This window comes from Oreochromis aureus, linkage group 5 (genome assembly GCF_013358895.1).
Source record: "Oreochromis aureus strain Israel breed Guangdong linkage group 5, ZZ_aureus, whole genome shotgun sequence".
Taxonomy (NCBI): Eukaryota; Metazoa; Chordata; class Actinopteri; order Cichliformes; family Cichlidae; genus Oreochromis; species Oreochromis aureus.
Window position 1 is genome coordinate 29,772,010 of NC_052946.1, and position 16,639 is coordinate 29,788,648.

The window sequence follows — 16,639 nt, forward strand, 5'->3', positions numbered from 1 at the left end:
TCTGCTACATGTTACCAACTGATAAAGACGAGGGAATAAAAAGACTGAAGCCACAGGAGAAAGTGTCTGTCCAAGACCAGAGAGGTTTGAACCAGTTAAAAAGAGCTCCAAGTGAAATGACTCAGAGGTAAATATTTTAATCTGTTTAATTACGTTTTTCCTGAAACGTGCTCTTATTCCCAAAGGGAAATCATCAGGATGGGCAGAAATGGCTAGAAATATGAGGAATTTGAACAGGCTTCTGTTAAGGATGGTGACGCAGAGTCATTGCCTTAAAAATATGCAGAACAATAGTGCTTTTGTGCAGTAGATGGTATAAAAGGTGGATGTAGCTTTTGGGTCTGAAAAGTAAAGCCAGTGAAATCTGAATTTTTTTTAATTGACTGCAGTGGGTGACTCCTCTGGTTTCTAAAAGACTTACTGTTTTATAGAAATCTATGGGGAATAAGCTGTTGGCTCCCCTGTCCTTTAACCCCAGTAAATGCTTTCCTGATGCTCATTTGTTTGAAATACAGTTCTGTAGCTTATATTGCATTGGTTAGGAAAAGGAAAGCAAGCAAATAGTCTTCTGGGTCTTCAAGGCCAGAGAAACACCGAGCTGCAGGTTTAAAAAAACAAAACAAAGCAAAACTGTAAAACCTAGGCTCCCTGGCTAGCCACAAAAGAGGAGAGAAAGTGTTTAAATACTGGCAGAAAACTCCTGCCAAGCTTGCAGCCAGATTTATTCAAACACAAAAGAAGGCATACTGAGGTTTTACAGGTTTGCCACAAGTCTTTTTCAAAGGACAGATTTCCAGTGAAACCGAACACTACTAATCCTAGCAACCACACAACAGAGATCCCAGCAGCCAAATGGCAAGGAGCACTTTGTCAGGGGCTAGATGTGCACTTTCACTACTGACCAGAATGCTGTTCAGCTGCAGCACGTAGAGAGAGAGGGAGAAAGTCTCCGTTTCAATAAAAGGCTAAAAAGATGCAAGGGATATAACAATGTCTCACACAAAACAATTAAGTCCACATTCTGCTTGACTTGGAAAATGCTGAACCTCTGTATAAGTCTGTAGAAAACCCACAGGAGTTTTCCACTCAGGTGGCTGAAACAAAGTGTGCGTGACGACCAGGTTTGAGGTGAAGGTGATGTCAGTGTGGGCCTGGTTTTTAAAGTGACACCTAAACACACACATAATGTTTAACACTGAAAAATATTTTTATACGCAACTTTTCTGTAGTAAAACTTCATCATGCATTTGTGACAAAGTGTGTGGAAGTCAGTCATACAAAATACTTTGAGGTAGGCATCAGACTCTTCCTCCATCTCCTTCTCTCTTAATTATTATTGTTATTTTTTTTTTTTAAATCTGGTACTTCATGACTTCAGAGGAGCTTCTTAAAATGTCAGATGTATTGGAAGATTCTGTTCTCAGAGATGGTCCGAAAAAAGGCACCAGTCAGAGGAGGAAGTGAGCAGATGGAGGGCACATGGAGAGCCAACAGGAAGTGAAGGCTCGGTGGTTTCCTCATGTTGTGTTGGCAACAGTCAAGATTTCACTTCCCTCTACTTATACTCCCAACAGGTGCTGTTTCTGTGTGTCTATTTCCTCCCTTTATTTGACATCTGTTGCTTTTTGACCTCAGAAACTTTTTAAAATTCACAACAGTGTTGTTGTTGGTGCTTGAACCATTTTATTTTTCTCCATAAAATGAGCAGAGGTGGAGTACATTTCTTTCTTTTTTCCCCCACCACCAGACTTCTTTCTCTGTCATCTAATCCTTTGAAGCTCCACTGGAGGCTGAGTACTGTCAAAGATTTGGTGGAAATATCAGTGTAACCTAGATAGTTTCTTATCAGATTTGTTCTCACATGAATGCAGTTGGAGCATCGGCTGCATCATTTTAAAGACTCACAGAGTAGAATAACTGGTTTTTGGACATTAGCATGATATATGTTGCCATATTTTGTTAATTTTGTGGTTTCTACCCTTGGAAAAAAAAACACCTCATTAACCACTGGATAATTTTACAGAATTTTAACATATGAGTCATCTTATTGCAGAGTGAGTTTTACAGTTAAAGGATAGTTTGAACACTGCTGGTGTCAGTACCATTGTTTAATGGGCCAGCAACATCCATTTTATTATTTGCTTTAATGAAGGCATTGTTAGGGAAGCATTAAGGTATGTTTGTGGTAACATTTAAATTGTGTATTGATTGACATCAAATTAATGCACTTCACATCATATATGGTAAATTTAGATCAATATTGTGCACACTGTTCATGTTTTTAACCTTCAAGTGACCGAGTGGAGTCATTTATGAGTCCAGCTCATATTTATGTGCTGCTACAATATTTTTTTAATACTTGTTATGCATTATGTTCACATTTCTACAGGAAATGGCCCGCTGATGTGGCAAGGATAAAGTAAAACTGTGCTGGAAATGTTTTGTGTTTATTTTTGAACTGTGATTTTGATGTCATTTTCCACTTCTTATCACTACTTTGCAATGGTTTGCAGTGAACCATGGGTAAAAGACCTTTCAAGGATATTTGAACAACGTTTGTAGCCCAATTACCCAAAGACTATGTCCCTGCAATGCATCCTTGCTAATCCAGCCAAGTGTGGCAAAAAGATTAGTGTTTTATACAAGAGGTGTCCCACCCTGCCTTAAATAAACAGAGCCTTCTTTTATACCTTAAATTTAGTGAATGTATAACCTCAGCACAGCATATCAGATGTGTGGGAGGAGATGAGGGTCACTATAGTTTAGGCGGTGTGGCCATGGTCTGGTTTTACATGAGCTGTTTAGGGATGTGGGTGGACTGCACTGTTCTGTGGGGGAATCCCTGCCAGTAGTCAGTCCTGGTTCATGTTCAGACTGCAGACGCTGCAAAGAGTCCCCGATGTGGTTTGTTTTCTATCCTCCTGTCAATGTGTTGTTGAGCTGACCGGGAGCTCTGCCAGCAGGGAACTCTGCTACGTACACATCTCCTCTGCCTACCAGGTGGGAATCCCACTCAGGCCTCATTCCTGTTCCAGGTCTGTGACTGGTGCAGAGGATCGGTGGAATGCAGTGTTTGTTTTGGAGAGCTGGGCGTAGCTCTCACAATCAGCACGCAGGCATTCATCACAGCATGCACGCACAGACACGCAGGGCTCCGATCTGAACGCACACACTGCCATCACAGCCAAGATGCTCCAAACTGGGACAAGATGAAATCTGTTAAAACATAAAACACATCAGAGAGGAACAGGGACCCGCTCACTCCTGTGCTGTTTGGGAAAACAGAATAAATAAATAAATAAATTCAAAAGCTGAATTTATTCTCAGCTGTTCCATTTCTGTTTCTTCATCTCCGGCTGTTGTTAACAACTCGGTGACTTTCTGACTCTGAGGACCAGAAACTGCTCTGGAGGTCTGGTCCAGTGACCTGTCTGTGCGTTTTTGGGTTTTCCACAGTTTGACTGTGAGCGAGGCCTTTGGGCTCAGCTGTGTGAGATCACGTGCTCAATAAAACTGAAGTGGCTTTTCATTTCAAAGTTCAACAGGAAAAAAAAAACAAAAACAGGAGAGGCACAGAACATTGTCCACACAGAACATTTCGTGCATGCTTTCATGTGACTCTGTGTCATATTCTTGGATTCTGCTTTCACACACAGAATCTTCAAAATGGAGAAATTTAGCTTTTTCAACACTATGGAAAAACAAAGTAGATGAGTCAGTAGAACCGGTTGTAAATTAACTGCAGAGTTGGTGGTTTGATCTGTAGCTCCTCACCTCTAGAGGATGAAGTGTCCTTGAACATGATACTGATCGCATCAAAGTTTCCTGGTCTGTGTGTGTGTGTTGGTAGTGAAATAAATTTAATTATCTTTGCATTCAAGTGCGTTTGGCTTTGGAAATGTTTACGAGGCAATAACAGATGAACTTGAAGTAGCTGGCAGCTGATACGGAGTTATTTGAAGTACACATACTGATGGGAGTTCCACTGAAGGTGGTGCGCATATGATTAGCTGAATAACTGGTTAGTTGCCAGGCAAAAGAACACTATCCTGAGACAAGTGAATTAAACACACTTGGAGGCCTGTAATAATTCTGACAATGAGTGTTATACAGATGGCAATGCCTTTGTGAAGCAGGCAAGTTTTGTGAAAGCAGATTCAATAAGTGCAGCAGAATAATGCATTTTTCATTCATGATTCGAATGATGTTCTCTGTGGTGATTTTTTTTACCTGCACTGATATCACCACGTGTGTGCCATTAACTTACTTAATAGGTATTTTAGTTTTTAGTGTCTTTGAACTGGTTCTCCAACTTTTTTTTTCTTTTTTCTGCAAATTCGTAAATTTCTGTACACTCAGCCCACATTCATTTGATAGGAGCCACCATATAAAGTCATAAAGTAGTCATAAAGTCAAAATGATAAGGGGAACACAATTAGATAAAATAAATTTATTCAACCATAAAAGTTTTCTGTGTAGCTTTTGCCACGCCTAGTATTTGTTTTTTTGTTTTTATTGAATTGTTTGATGTTTTTTACTTGTTTGTCCAAAGATTATTGCTAAATTAGTTTTTTAATAATGAAAGTTAATTTAGAGGCCTAAGCTCTGCACAGGGTAACAGGTTCACTCAGTACCAAACCACACCCATACTGTAAGACCAGTACTTGTGATTAGATGGACTTAAATCCTGTTTAGATTAAGCAATCCAGGCACAAGAGTGTCAGGATGGTGCTGAGGTCCAATGCACAGTTTGCAGTACTAAATGGAACTTTGGGGGGGAATGCGAAATGGGAGCGGCCAGTGTACTTTCAATACAAGCGTGAGGAGATCATTCAATAGAGTCCTTGTTGTCTCGGATGAAGGAACAAATATGTCTGAGTGGCCCTAATGATTAGTGTATGTGCATGGGAAATGGTGTTAACTGATTTTCTTGATTCGGTGATGCAGGTCTGTACTATGATGGCCGTTCTCGTTCAGGTATGCACCCTGAGTCATACCCACGACTATGATCATGTATTCATTCTTTATTCATTCATTGATGCATATATGCATGTTAATACATGCATTAGGCATTTAAGTGGATTTCACATCAGCCTGAAAGAGAAAAGTCAACATTCTTTGCCTTTTAGAGTTTAAAGCAATCTATCAAGACTGTCAAAGTTAATTGAGTGCGTCAGTGCAATAGCATTAAGGCTGACTATTTATTATTTGTCAGATTTTTGTCATTATCTTCATCTTATCATTATTATTATTAGTCTCCTTCTTCTGCCTAAAATTCGGATCCATGGATCTTGTAGCTTTTGGGAAACTCTAAAAGAACTTTTATCAGGATATTAACATAAACAATTAAAATCTATTTCTAGTTTCCAGCTGTCTACATTTTCCTTACAATATTTGCTGCAATCTCTGCAAAGCTATTTTACACAGAAATAGGGACACTGGCACATTCATAATTTTTTCAGGAAATTTCTAGTGGATTTTAAGCACTTTGTTTCCTTCTGCTTACTGTATCTAAGTCAGTCTGGCCCTCTGAGGAAAAAATGTTGCCAACACTGCCGTGGATCCTCTTCCTGAACACTCGAGACAGAAACATGTTTCCTTGGTCACATTCCTCTTGTGAATTTGACCCTGTCACACATTCAGCTGCTCACCGATTGGACTGTTAGATACACTCCTCCCTTCCGCTGGTATGAATGGCAGCTTGTGTTTTCTGTGTTCAGACACTCTCCACTCTGTCAGCCTGAACAGTTATTTTTCACAAAACCCAGGAATGTTTGGTGTCACATTGTCCAGCTGGTTTTCAGCCCAACAAACAGCAGACTGTGAGGATTTTTTTTTCCGCTCTGCTCTCAGTCACAAGATGCTCCCCCAACAGTCATCTGAGGCTGAGTAATGTGTTGCTTCACTGATGAGGGCTGAAAGAGGCTGATGGGTTTGTTATAGAATAGGGAAAAAAAAAGTATGATTAAATGCTTGGACCCCAGAATTTGCTTTTTGCTTTTATTGTGTTGAAATATTGCAAAACTGTTGCCCAGTTTTGGAGATATCGGCTGTAGAGATGTCTGCCTTTCTCTATAATATATTGGGATCAGATGGCACTTTATTTGCAGAAAGGGAAAAAAACATGTTCACAGTTCATATAGGAACTCATTTCTTTCTATCAGACTACACCCACCAAATGTAATGCTGTGAAGGACAACGCCTCCATTTACTCGTGAAGAGAGACTCGTGACAGTGTGACAGAATACCATAAATGCTTTAAGACACTAAACTGTGCCCCTCAGCTGCCTCTCGAACAGGTTTCTCATCCCGTGGATGGACTCCAGCTCTGTCATCTTGAGCTGTAGCTGGCGACTAAAGTCCTTGTTTTGCTCTGAGCTCAGTGTAGTGGTCCCAGCTCTCCACCTACTCCAGGTTGTGGTGGAAGTGGCCCCTCCAGCTCCAGCTCAGGGAGGCTCTCTAGCATACTACCGTCGCCAAATTGGAGTATGTCTGCCAGTGGGATAAGGCACAACAAAAACAAGCTGAGCAACCTGCAGAGAACCATTAGACAGGAGGGAACTTTCAAAATAAAAGCAAAGGCTTGTCCACTGGTAAATCATTCAGGGTGAACCCCCCCCCCAAAAGTAAACTTGGTTCTGAATTTCGAAAAGTATAACTTTTACTAATTCTTTGGCATTTTGAGCGCCATGAGGCAAGTGGCATCAGGTTCCATAGCATTTAAGAAGGCATACATCTCTATTGCTTTGGTGTGAATTACAGAGAAGAAAGTAGGTCATTTTGATTTGGGGATGAAGCTGTTAAGCTGTTTTTAAACATGAACTCGAGTACTGAGTTGCCAAACAACAAGTTTTCCTCTGACTTGTTGTTTCCAAATTTTCCCCACAGCTGATAACATCACTGTTAGATCCAGTCCAGAAGTAAACAAGCTGGCTGCTAACAAAACTGTTCCATGAATACTACTAAAAAAACAATCTAAGTGGAGGCAAATATCCCTGTGAGGGGGCTGAAATCTCTTAAAACGAAGGGTTGGTTTCACATCTATGGGCTTTATATTCCCATCAGACGCCTGATGTCAGCAGGGTTCGACTGAAGTGCCCGTTTAGTCCACATTGACTCCAGCCTCAAAGTTAACATCAGACATTTTTCTGGACAAAAATAGTTTAACAGTAAGTTCCACGAGGAATAAACGGAAAGAAAAATGTATTGTTGTTATTGACTGAGTGATTGATTTTTATTTCCCAGCCCACAGCAGCTCTATATGCCCACAACCACACTGGAAAGCGTAGTCTGAAACTAAAGGCCTCAATGCATCAGTGTTGTGTATAAGTTTTCTACGTTTGGGATTTATACATGCTGCCTGTGAAAATTATACTTGTTATGCACTTCAATTTGAGACAGTTGGCTTTGGAGTGACATGTTAAAGACGTCTTTATCCATACTCTTTTTACGCACTCTTAACTCATCTGCATAATTAAGATCCATTTGCTAGAGTCTCAACTTTTTAAGGTTTTTATCTCCATTCCCCTTGTAGATAAAATAGGTATAGTTTTATAAACTTTTGATTTAACAGACCGTCTGTGTTGCAACTCTGACCTACAGTATGGTCATGAGATCTGGGAAATGACCTAAAGAATAAGACTGATTACAAGCGACTGAAATGAGCTTCTCCCAGAGGGTAGCTGGGTTGGCCTTAGAGAGAGACGTTGGATTAATGCTGCTGCTCCTCCGTGTTGCAAGGAGCCAGTCAAGGTGGTTCTGGCATCTGATTAGAATACCTCTAGAGCCTCTCTCTTTTGAGGATTTTCAGGCACCCATATCCTGCTGGACTGATTGTACATATATATATATATATATATATATATCTTATCTGGCCTGGGAATGCCTCAAGATCTCATAAGGAACTGGAAGAAGTTGTAGGGGAGAAGGATGACTGGAACATCCTCCTTAGCATGCTGCCACCACAAATCAACTTTGGATAAGTGGAAGATATTGATTAGACAGATGGAAGTTACACAATTGAATAGAGAGGAGACTGTGTTGTTGTCTGTACTCTGATGTGGTATTTAAATCAATATTTATGTTTAAATGCAACTCTTTTCTAATTGCAATTTGTCGCTTGCAAGGTGCTTTTGAATTCCAAAGTCACTGGGGAATAACTAGATCCTCGGGTTTTTTCTATTTGGGTTTGCATTGCCAATAGGAACAGTACTGTGACATCCTGGAGATATGAAAAAGTTCCTATGATGTAAAAGGTTACTGACCCAAGTTGTAAAAATCTGTAGTACTGCTCAGTTTCCCTGCAAGAAAGTGTTACCATTAATTTTAATATTCTCTTTTTCTTATAAAGGAATCTGCATTTGCATTATTGTGATGCAAAAAACCCTGTACAAGATGGTTTGATAAGACTGGTGTGAGTCTCAACTGTTGTCTGGTCTGCTGGCTCTTCAGTCGTGCATGTTATGAGAAATTGAAACTGGCCCCTATTTTAAAAGAGACAGAACTGGAAAACTGATATAAACTAGGGTTGTGTCGATGGAGGATGATCTAAGGGTCAGATGATCGTCAGAGGGGATTTTTTTCCAACTCATCTTCTTATCAGCGTATTAATTTAATGTCATCATTATAATTAGATTGATAATAAATCTAATCAGCCACGCTAGTTTCATGTTAGCATGCTGGCATGTAACCGACATGGTTATGTGCAAGTTAATGCTCGCAAATCTTCACACTTTGAAATGAATTTAAGTGTATCTGGAGCGAATATACTCATTTCTCATCATAGAATAAGGAAAAACTTTAACTTGCATTTAAAACTTAGTGGCCTCTTTTCATTCTTTTTCACAGGGCTTTGTGTTTGCTGGTGAAAAGAATCAGCTGTGGAGGAAACCAGCGAAGGAGAAACAGGTGGGACACATTAAAAGGAGACTGTGAGGGAGTCAAAAAGAGCCAAACAAATATGATGGCCTGGTATCTTTTTAGCTGTTTAACTGAATCTGGGTGGAGCACATAAGTTGATATTTCAGGGAAATGGTTGAGAAATTGACACACATGTCAGGATGGGCATGCAAACTCTTTTGTAATGGTTGTTACAAAGAAGTGTTATGTTAGCCATTTGAATGTTTGGCGTTTGAAAATTCATGATAACAAGTCATTTTTTAAGCTCAATCAGATTTGCACTTTTTGAATGATATTAGTGTCTCATCATCGTTGGCTGCATAGAAATCCTGAGCTTAGGAGTAATATTCTTACATTATTTTCAGACACTTGTACTTCTATTTTATCACAATAGCTCCATCATGTCTGGTGTTTTGTTTAAATTTGTGTTTACGTGTTTTTTTTTGTCTAAACTGAGACCAAGTTGGACATTTAAATTCCCCATTGCTCAAAAACGTGCACATAAAAAAAGAGTATGTTTCCCTAAACTGAAAGATTGTGCCCATTTAGAAAATTCAATGCTTTAAGTTAAAGATTCAAAAGTGAGAAGCATAAAAACTTTGCTGCACTGCCATCTGAGGTCATTAGCTTTGGCATCCAATGATTATGGTATGTAGTCTTTGTCAACATACTTGAAGTAGGAAGTAAACGCTCAAAGATCTTGTAAACACTCTTACACTCTCAGCAGTGTTGTATTGTGTGTTTGTGTGTGCGTGTGTGTTAAGGGTAAAGGTTAGTCATGATGTACTTTTGCCTTTTGGAATACCCAAATGGAAAACTTTTTTAGAAGGAAAACTGTGATGTCAAAATGAAAACATGACACTTCACTTGAAAGGCAACATCTTTCTGTTTCTGAGAATTTGACCATTTTCCATGTGGGGAAAATAAAAGCTAACCTTAACCCTAGACCAATCACCAATGACCTGGCAGGTGTTAAAATCTTAACCACGCAGTGTTAAACTCATCCAGTGATTATCTCACTTATTAGCAATGACACTGGAGTTAATAAATGTCTGTTGGACTATAGAGAAGATCTCCCAGCCCAAATAGAAACTGAGAATAACTGGCAGCATTGAGAAGCTGTAACACTGAGAGACATCATCATGTGTGTTGGCTCTGCTGCCTTAAGAGGTCTACTCAGATGGCTATTAGCTGCATTCAGTGGTGACGATGACTAAGAGCTGAGTGCAGGCTCTTATGGGTTTTTGCTGTGTTTCTGTGTTAATATGCAGTCAGCTGTGTGAGCGATGGCCTGAAAATGAGACTGATGGCAGGTTGTGAAACAAAGTAGGAAGGAAAGAAAGTGATTGCGGTCCTAACATTTCCCTGTTGATAAGCAGCAGATACACAGTGACTTGTAGCTGTAGCTGTTTATCCAGAACAGGAAGCTGCTGTCGGAGTGTTCCAATTGCGGTGGGTTTGCAGGCTTTTGGCCTCTCAATATGTTTTAAAAGAGTGTGTATGTGTTGAGACTGACACAGAGCTGATCTCTGTAGTTTGAAACCATCGAGATTAGGTGCTTCATACAGCTGTTTGTGAATGACTTGCACAGTAAAGGCTAGTACTGCATGTATACATGTGAAGCAGCCCAGTGAGTCAGACAGGCTTTCACTGACATATTCATTTATTCATGTGTTTATTCATTCAGGTGCTGCATGTTCTCGTATACATTCAACCTGCCTCAACTTTTCTGCTGACAAAGATTTCTCCATTTTTAAACATTTGCATTTCCTGTTGGCTGAATTTTATTTTTCAGAAAGATGCAAAGAAACTGAATTACATTCAGAGTATACCCAGCTGTTAAATGAAGAAAAAAATATTTCAAGATCCACTAAGCTTTTTTTTTAAACAAATGTTTCATCTACTGAAGCATAGGCATATTTTAATGAATATAACAGGGAAAGACATACACTATATTGCCAAAGGGATTCACTCACCTATCCATATCATTGAATTCAGGTCTTCCAGTCACTTCCATGTCCACAGGTGTATAAAAATCAAGCACCTAGGCATGCAGACCGCTTCTACAAACATTTGTGAAAGAATGGGTTGTTCTCAGGAATTCCAGCATGATACAGTGATAGGATTCCAAATATGCAACGAGTCCAGTTGTGAAATATTCCAAAGTCAACTGTTAGTGGTATTATAACAAAGTGGAAGTTATTAGGAATGATAGAAACTCAGCTACAAAGTGGTAGGCAATATAAAATCGCAGAGCAGGGTCAGCGGATGCTGACGAGCATAGTGCACAGAGGTCAGCAACTTTCTCTAGAGTCGATCTCTACAGACCTCCAAACTTCATGTTGCCTTCAGATTAGATCAAGAACAGTCCGTAGAGAGCTTCATGGAATAGGTTTTCATGGCTAAGCAGCTGTATCCAAGCCTTACATCACCAAGCACAATCCAAAGCTTTGGTTGCAGTGGTGCTTTAGACCACTGCATCTGTCTGTGCTAATTGGAGGGTCTTCACTGCATCCTTTTACTAAGTTCCAGTTAATGGAACTCTTAATACTTCAGCATACCAAGGCATTTTGGATAATTTCACGCTCCTAACTTTGAAGGAACAGTTTGAGGATGGCCCCTTCGTGTTCCAACGTGACCAGTCCACAAAGCAAGGGCCATAAAGACATGGATGAGTGAGTTTGCTGTAAAAGAAATTGACTGGCCTGCACAGAGTCCCGACTTCAACCCGACAAAACACCTTTGGGATGAATTAGAGCGGAGACTAGAGAGGACTTCTTGTCCAGCATCATGTGTGTGACCTCACGAATGCGCTTCTGGAAGCCCATAGACATGTACTTGTAAAACTTGTGAAAACGTTTCCCAGGAGAGTTGATGCTGTTATAGCTGCAAATGGTGGGTTGACATCATATTAAACCCTATGGATTAAAAATGGGATGTCACTCAAGTTCATATGCGTGTGAAGGCAGGCGAGCGAGTACTTTTGGCCTTATAGTGTGTATCTCTGTCAGTCATAGCATATCCAAATGTTGGTTTTAATAGAGTCAGACTTGTTACCAAGTCTCTACAAAACTGTGTATTAAATCACAAGTATATAGTGCATATGCAGTAATTTATTGCTCAATTAACACAATAACTGCATCTCAAACTAATATAAACTAAGTGGTACTATTTAAAAGAAGAAATGTGCATTATTAGCAAGGCTGCTTCCAATTGTCAAACACATCAATCTTAATAATTTAGTCTGTTATAAAATATTAAATTTTGGCACCAAATCACAACAAAAGTCACCTCAAGGCACTTTATTTTGTACTGTAAAGACCTTACAATAATAAAGAGAGAACCCAAGCAATCAGACGACTCCCTATAAGCAAGCACTTGGAGACAGTGGGAAGAAAAAAACCTCCCTTTTAACAGGAAGAAACCTCCGGCAGAACCAGGCTCAGGGAGGGGCGACACTGCCAAGACAGGTTGAGGGTGAGAAAGACATTTGATGTTAAAGGCAAACTCAAAATAAGCCCTAGATAAGGTTTTTTTTCCTAATACGGAGAGCGCATCTAATTTCAGAGGTTTTTGGTAATTGTTGCTGTAGAAAATCCTAAAAACACGTACAAAAGAAAGATGTATTGGGGTTCAATTAAATTGGCTTTTGGTTGTCAAAAGAAAGATCTACAAAACTGCTGACCAGAGTGAGTTTGGCTTTTTAGAGAGGGGCTAAAGTGCACAGTTGTGAAGGAAAGGGTTGCACTGGAGATATCTTTAATATCTTGTTTTCTAATTATAATTGGAAAAATAACTGACACGAGGAGTTGAATTTTAAGTGGAGTGTTAATGGCAGTTTTCTCATATCCAAGCGTGTTAAATGATGCGGTTCAACATGTGTGATGTCTCTCGTCAGGATGTTTGTTGTCTGCTGCTGTCATATTTTTAGCTGCTTCTTCTTCTTCACTTACCTCTTGAGGAAAATGCTGCCATGTCCCGCTCGGTGCGCCCTGCTTATCAACGTGCTGCAGACAACAGCTGTTATCTAACATGTTGGAGACGCACTCCATGTCTCATTGGCATGCCTTGGCTTTCACTCTCACACATCAACATAGACTAATGCACTGCTGTAAATCCCTTTTGTGATGTTCTTTAAGAAGGAGAAACATGTTTTTTTTAGGGGTGAGCGGGGGGTTCATCTTTATTGAACATTAATATCAACAGTGGAACAGAAAGGGAATCTATATCCACTGCATAGCTTACACGAATCAGTTATTAAGGCTGGCTTTTTCTTGGATACAAATCTTTCAAAAATGGTCCCCAAACTCTCAGTCTTCGAGAATATATGTAATTCTTTCTAGCGGAAAGTTTGTCTTATCCAGTGTGGAACATTTGGCCTGTGAGATTTTGCCCTCAAAACAATACAATTAGCTTTTTGGCATTTAAGAGATGGAGATTCATCAGCAGTTTGCTTATTTGTTTTTAATTTAATTCTGTCCCTCTGGCTGCCAAAAAAAAGCTCTGGTTCAAGACTCATTTCTTTTCCGTATATTTTTATTATATTGGTTTAACTTGGCCCAAGTCACAGATGTTCTGATTAAGCAGTTATAGCGTATTCACAGTCCAAGTGTGAATCACAGCACAGACTGATTTCCACTTTATTTTCTCTTTCTAATTGTTATTTGAAGTTTTTTATGCACCTTTTTTCCTCTTCTTGTGAAACCTCATCAGTCACGGACCACACAACTCCACATTTATCTGGGAATTCTCCACATTCCGATTCCACTCTCGCCCTTTTGTTCAGTGTTTGTGGTAACTTTAACATATCTGCTGCTGACTGCTAACATTTACTGAAATTACCAAGCCTTCCAAATGTAAATGATGCGTTGCTCTTAAGGTTTTTAATGCTTTCTTACATAAAAGGATGCTGTGGTTCCAGTAGGGACTCTATGAAATATTCATGTTCCTAATGTAAGGATGTGTAACATTCCCCAGAATCTGTAAAATATAACTCTTTTATAAAGGAGAAACTGTAAACAGTCACACCATCAGACTGGTTATCTCTGTGGTTTTACTTGTGGACTAAGGGTTAAACGAGGCACAATGTTCTGGGAAGGGTTATTATGGGTCAGAATCTGGCAACCTCATGATTTGATTAAATTTAGATTCTTTTGAATCACATTGATCCAGATTTGATTTAATGATGATGATTTTGGCTCCACTAGGGTCTCAGCCTCGGGATTTTGCTCATCTAATTTAATCAACGAGTGGCACAAAATATTGTACATATTGCTCTGAATTACCAGAGAAATAAACTGGAATTGCACCCACACTGTATTTTTAGTATAAGCTACACCCTTTTGTAGCTTGTTAATATATTACAATACGTGTTAATAGGATTATATACATTTCAATCTGCCTAATTTTGATTATATTTTAGCTTGTTTTGAAAAAAACATTCAAATGTGAAAATGAATTGGTTTAACAGAGTACTATCAGTACTTTGTCCTGTGATTGTCAGAGAACAGCTGTGTGGCGTGACTTGAGGAGAGAGATGGGTATTTAAGCACCTTGATTTGATGTAATTTGTTAGTATTTTGGTTTTTAAACATACCTCTGTGACGTGGGGAGCTGTGCAGGAGGTAAAAATGTGTGGGCTGTTAAGTGTTTTTTGTTTGTTTTTGTTTTGTTTTGTTGAATAGTTCTTGACAAGCGGCATCTAGGTGTTTTACTGTTGCAAGTCTATCACAAGCCTAACACAGAGAGACAGATAATCATTCAACCTTGCAATCACACTTGCAGCCAATTTAGAAATACCAGTTAGCCCATTATGTGTGTCTGCGGAGTCTGGAGAGAACCCACACAGGCACAGGGAGAGAATCCAAACATCCCAGCTGGTGAATGTGAACCGGTTGCAGCTTACTATGAAGTGACCACTGCACCAACTTTATTGTTTTCACAGTTTTTTAGCTCTCCCATAAGAAATGTACATATAGATTAATAAAATCAATAAATGGCTTTGTAATGCTATTATAAACAAATATAATGTGTCAATAACATAAGTAGCTCTTTGTAAATGCATGCTTTCTAAGGCCTTATAATGGCCTTATATACCCATTACCTATTTAGGACCAAACTCATAACAAAAAATCATGCTTAAAAATGATGTTTAGCAGATGGATCACAGATGATGATCGGCCTCTGAAAGAGAGCAACTCAGGCAGGAAACACATGCTTTAATTCAGATGACATTAATATTCATAGAATAAAAGTGTGTGTGTGTGTGTGTATGTGTGTGCCTGATGGGGTAGTACCTTTCTCATTACTGGCGGTGCTGTGGTGAGATGCCCGGCTACTTTAGCTACCAGACAAAAGCAGTTTCAACCTAATCCTCATTCAGTGATTTCATTTCCTCTTTAAGCAGTAAATGGAAAAACAAAGATGAGAGAAAGGAAAATAAAACCAGGATTTTCTGTAAGAACTGATCTCTGTAAACCTCACCATCACCATCCCGCCAGTTCAGTCAAGCGGTGTTTGATCGAAGCCTCAGAGGACTTTTGGTTCAGGTCTCCAGCTGTTAGCATGCAGCCCAGAGAGGGTCAGCTGTCTGTGACCCCAGCTGCAGGTACTGTCATCTGTATCAAGCCGCCCTGTGGAGCTTGTTAGCTGTCTGAGCTAATTGGAGGGTCTTCACTGCACAGATGCTGACGCACTTCAAAGGAGTTCCCCTTCAAAGAGCAGACAGGTCAGAGAGGGAATAGAAGGAGGATATGAATAAATGCATGATTTCATTTCTCGTTTCAGAGTGGAGAACCTGGAGAGTTTCTTCATATAAATAATTTTCTGTTGGCTTTGGTAAATTTGTCAACATTTCCAATCTGCATTGTGTTTGCATCAATAAGCTTGTGCAGCCATAATCTTTTGCTGTGACATCCTCTGTATTTTCTGGAAAGGCTTTCCAACAGGTTAGTGAATGAGTTCTGTGACTTTCATCAGGCCTGGCTCTTCATCTTGGGAAAACATCAAGAGAGCCAAAAGACTATATAACCCCCACTCAAGATAATGCTTGTAACTCTACCAGATGTACCGGAGTACATTTCAAAAACAGTTTCTGCTCCATGTCATTCCAAAAACTGCTTTTTATTTTATTTTTTTTTTAATGAAAGCTTCATCAAGCTAGTAGAATGTTAAACACAGGAAAATCTGTTTGGGGATGATGGGATGAATTTGGTTTCCAAAATGAAAGAAGCTGTGTAGGCTAAACACTCAGCTTCTGAAATGTTTGCGGTGTGAGTTGAAGCCTTGGAACAAAACTGTATGAGATGCCTCATCAAGTGGAAGCATTCGAAGGGTTTGGATTGGGCTGAGGAAGGCCAGTATCATCTTTATTTTAACATATCTAGGTATCTGGAAAAGCTTCCCAAAACGACAGAATAATCTATGTCTAACGCATGAAATGTAATTTCATAATTCATAATTTAAAACAATTTTAAATATCTCTTTCTGATGTTTGAAATAATCAAACATTTCACTGAGTAAACAGGTTTCACTCAGAGTTCAGTTTCTTTGAAGCAAAGTTTGAGAATCATTTACCTGACACACAAGGCTACAGGCCGCAACCCCAACTAGAAAAGGCACTACTGGGTACTCAACTAAAGCCATGAGCTGTTGTGGGTTTTATCCACCTATTAAAGAAGTGACATCCATTTGACTACACTATATGGAGTATATTTAGATATTTTCACCACCTTACTTGCTT

At 39.4% G+C, this 16,639-nt stretch overlaps 1 protein-coding gene across 6 annotated transcripts in view; it reads left to right on the forward strand.

Annotated features, from left to right (window-relative positions):
* LOC116315061 (plasma membrane calcium-transporting ATPase 1-like) overlaps positions 1 to 16,639 on the forward strand; it is a 125,104-nt gene that overhangs the window by 16,007 nt on the left and 92,458 nt on the right. For 4 of the 6 annotated variants that reach the window (XM_031733215.2, XM_031733217.2, XM_039612560.1 and 1 more), the window contains one exon: positions 8,848 to 8,907. The exons of 1 other annotated variant lie outside the window; for it this stretch is intronic. The gene's annotated coding sequence lies outside the window, so the exon portion shown is untranslated. Of the gene's footprint in view, positions 1 to 106; positions 128 to 8,847; positions 8,908 to 16,639 lie in introns of those variants that run through there. One more of the 6 variants, XM_031733216.2, reaches the window with a different exon arrangement.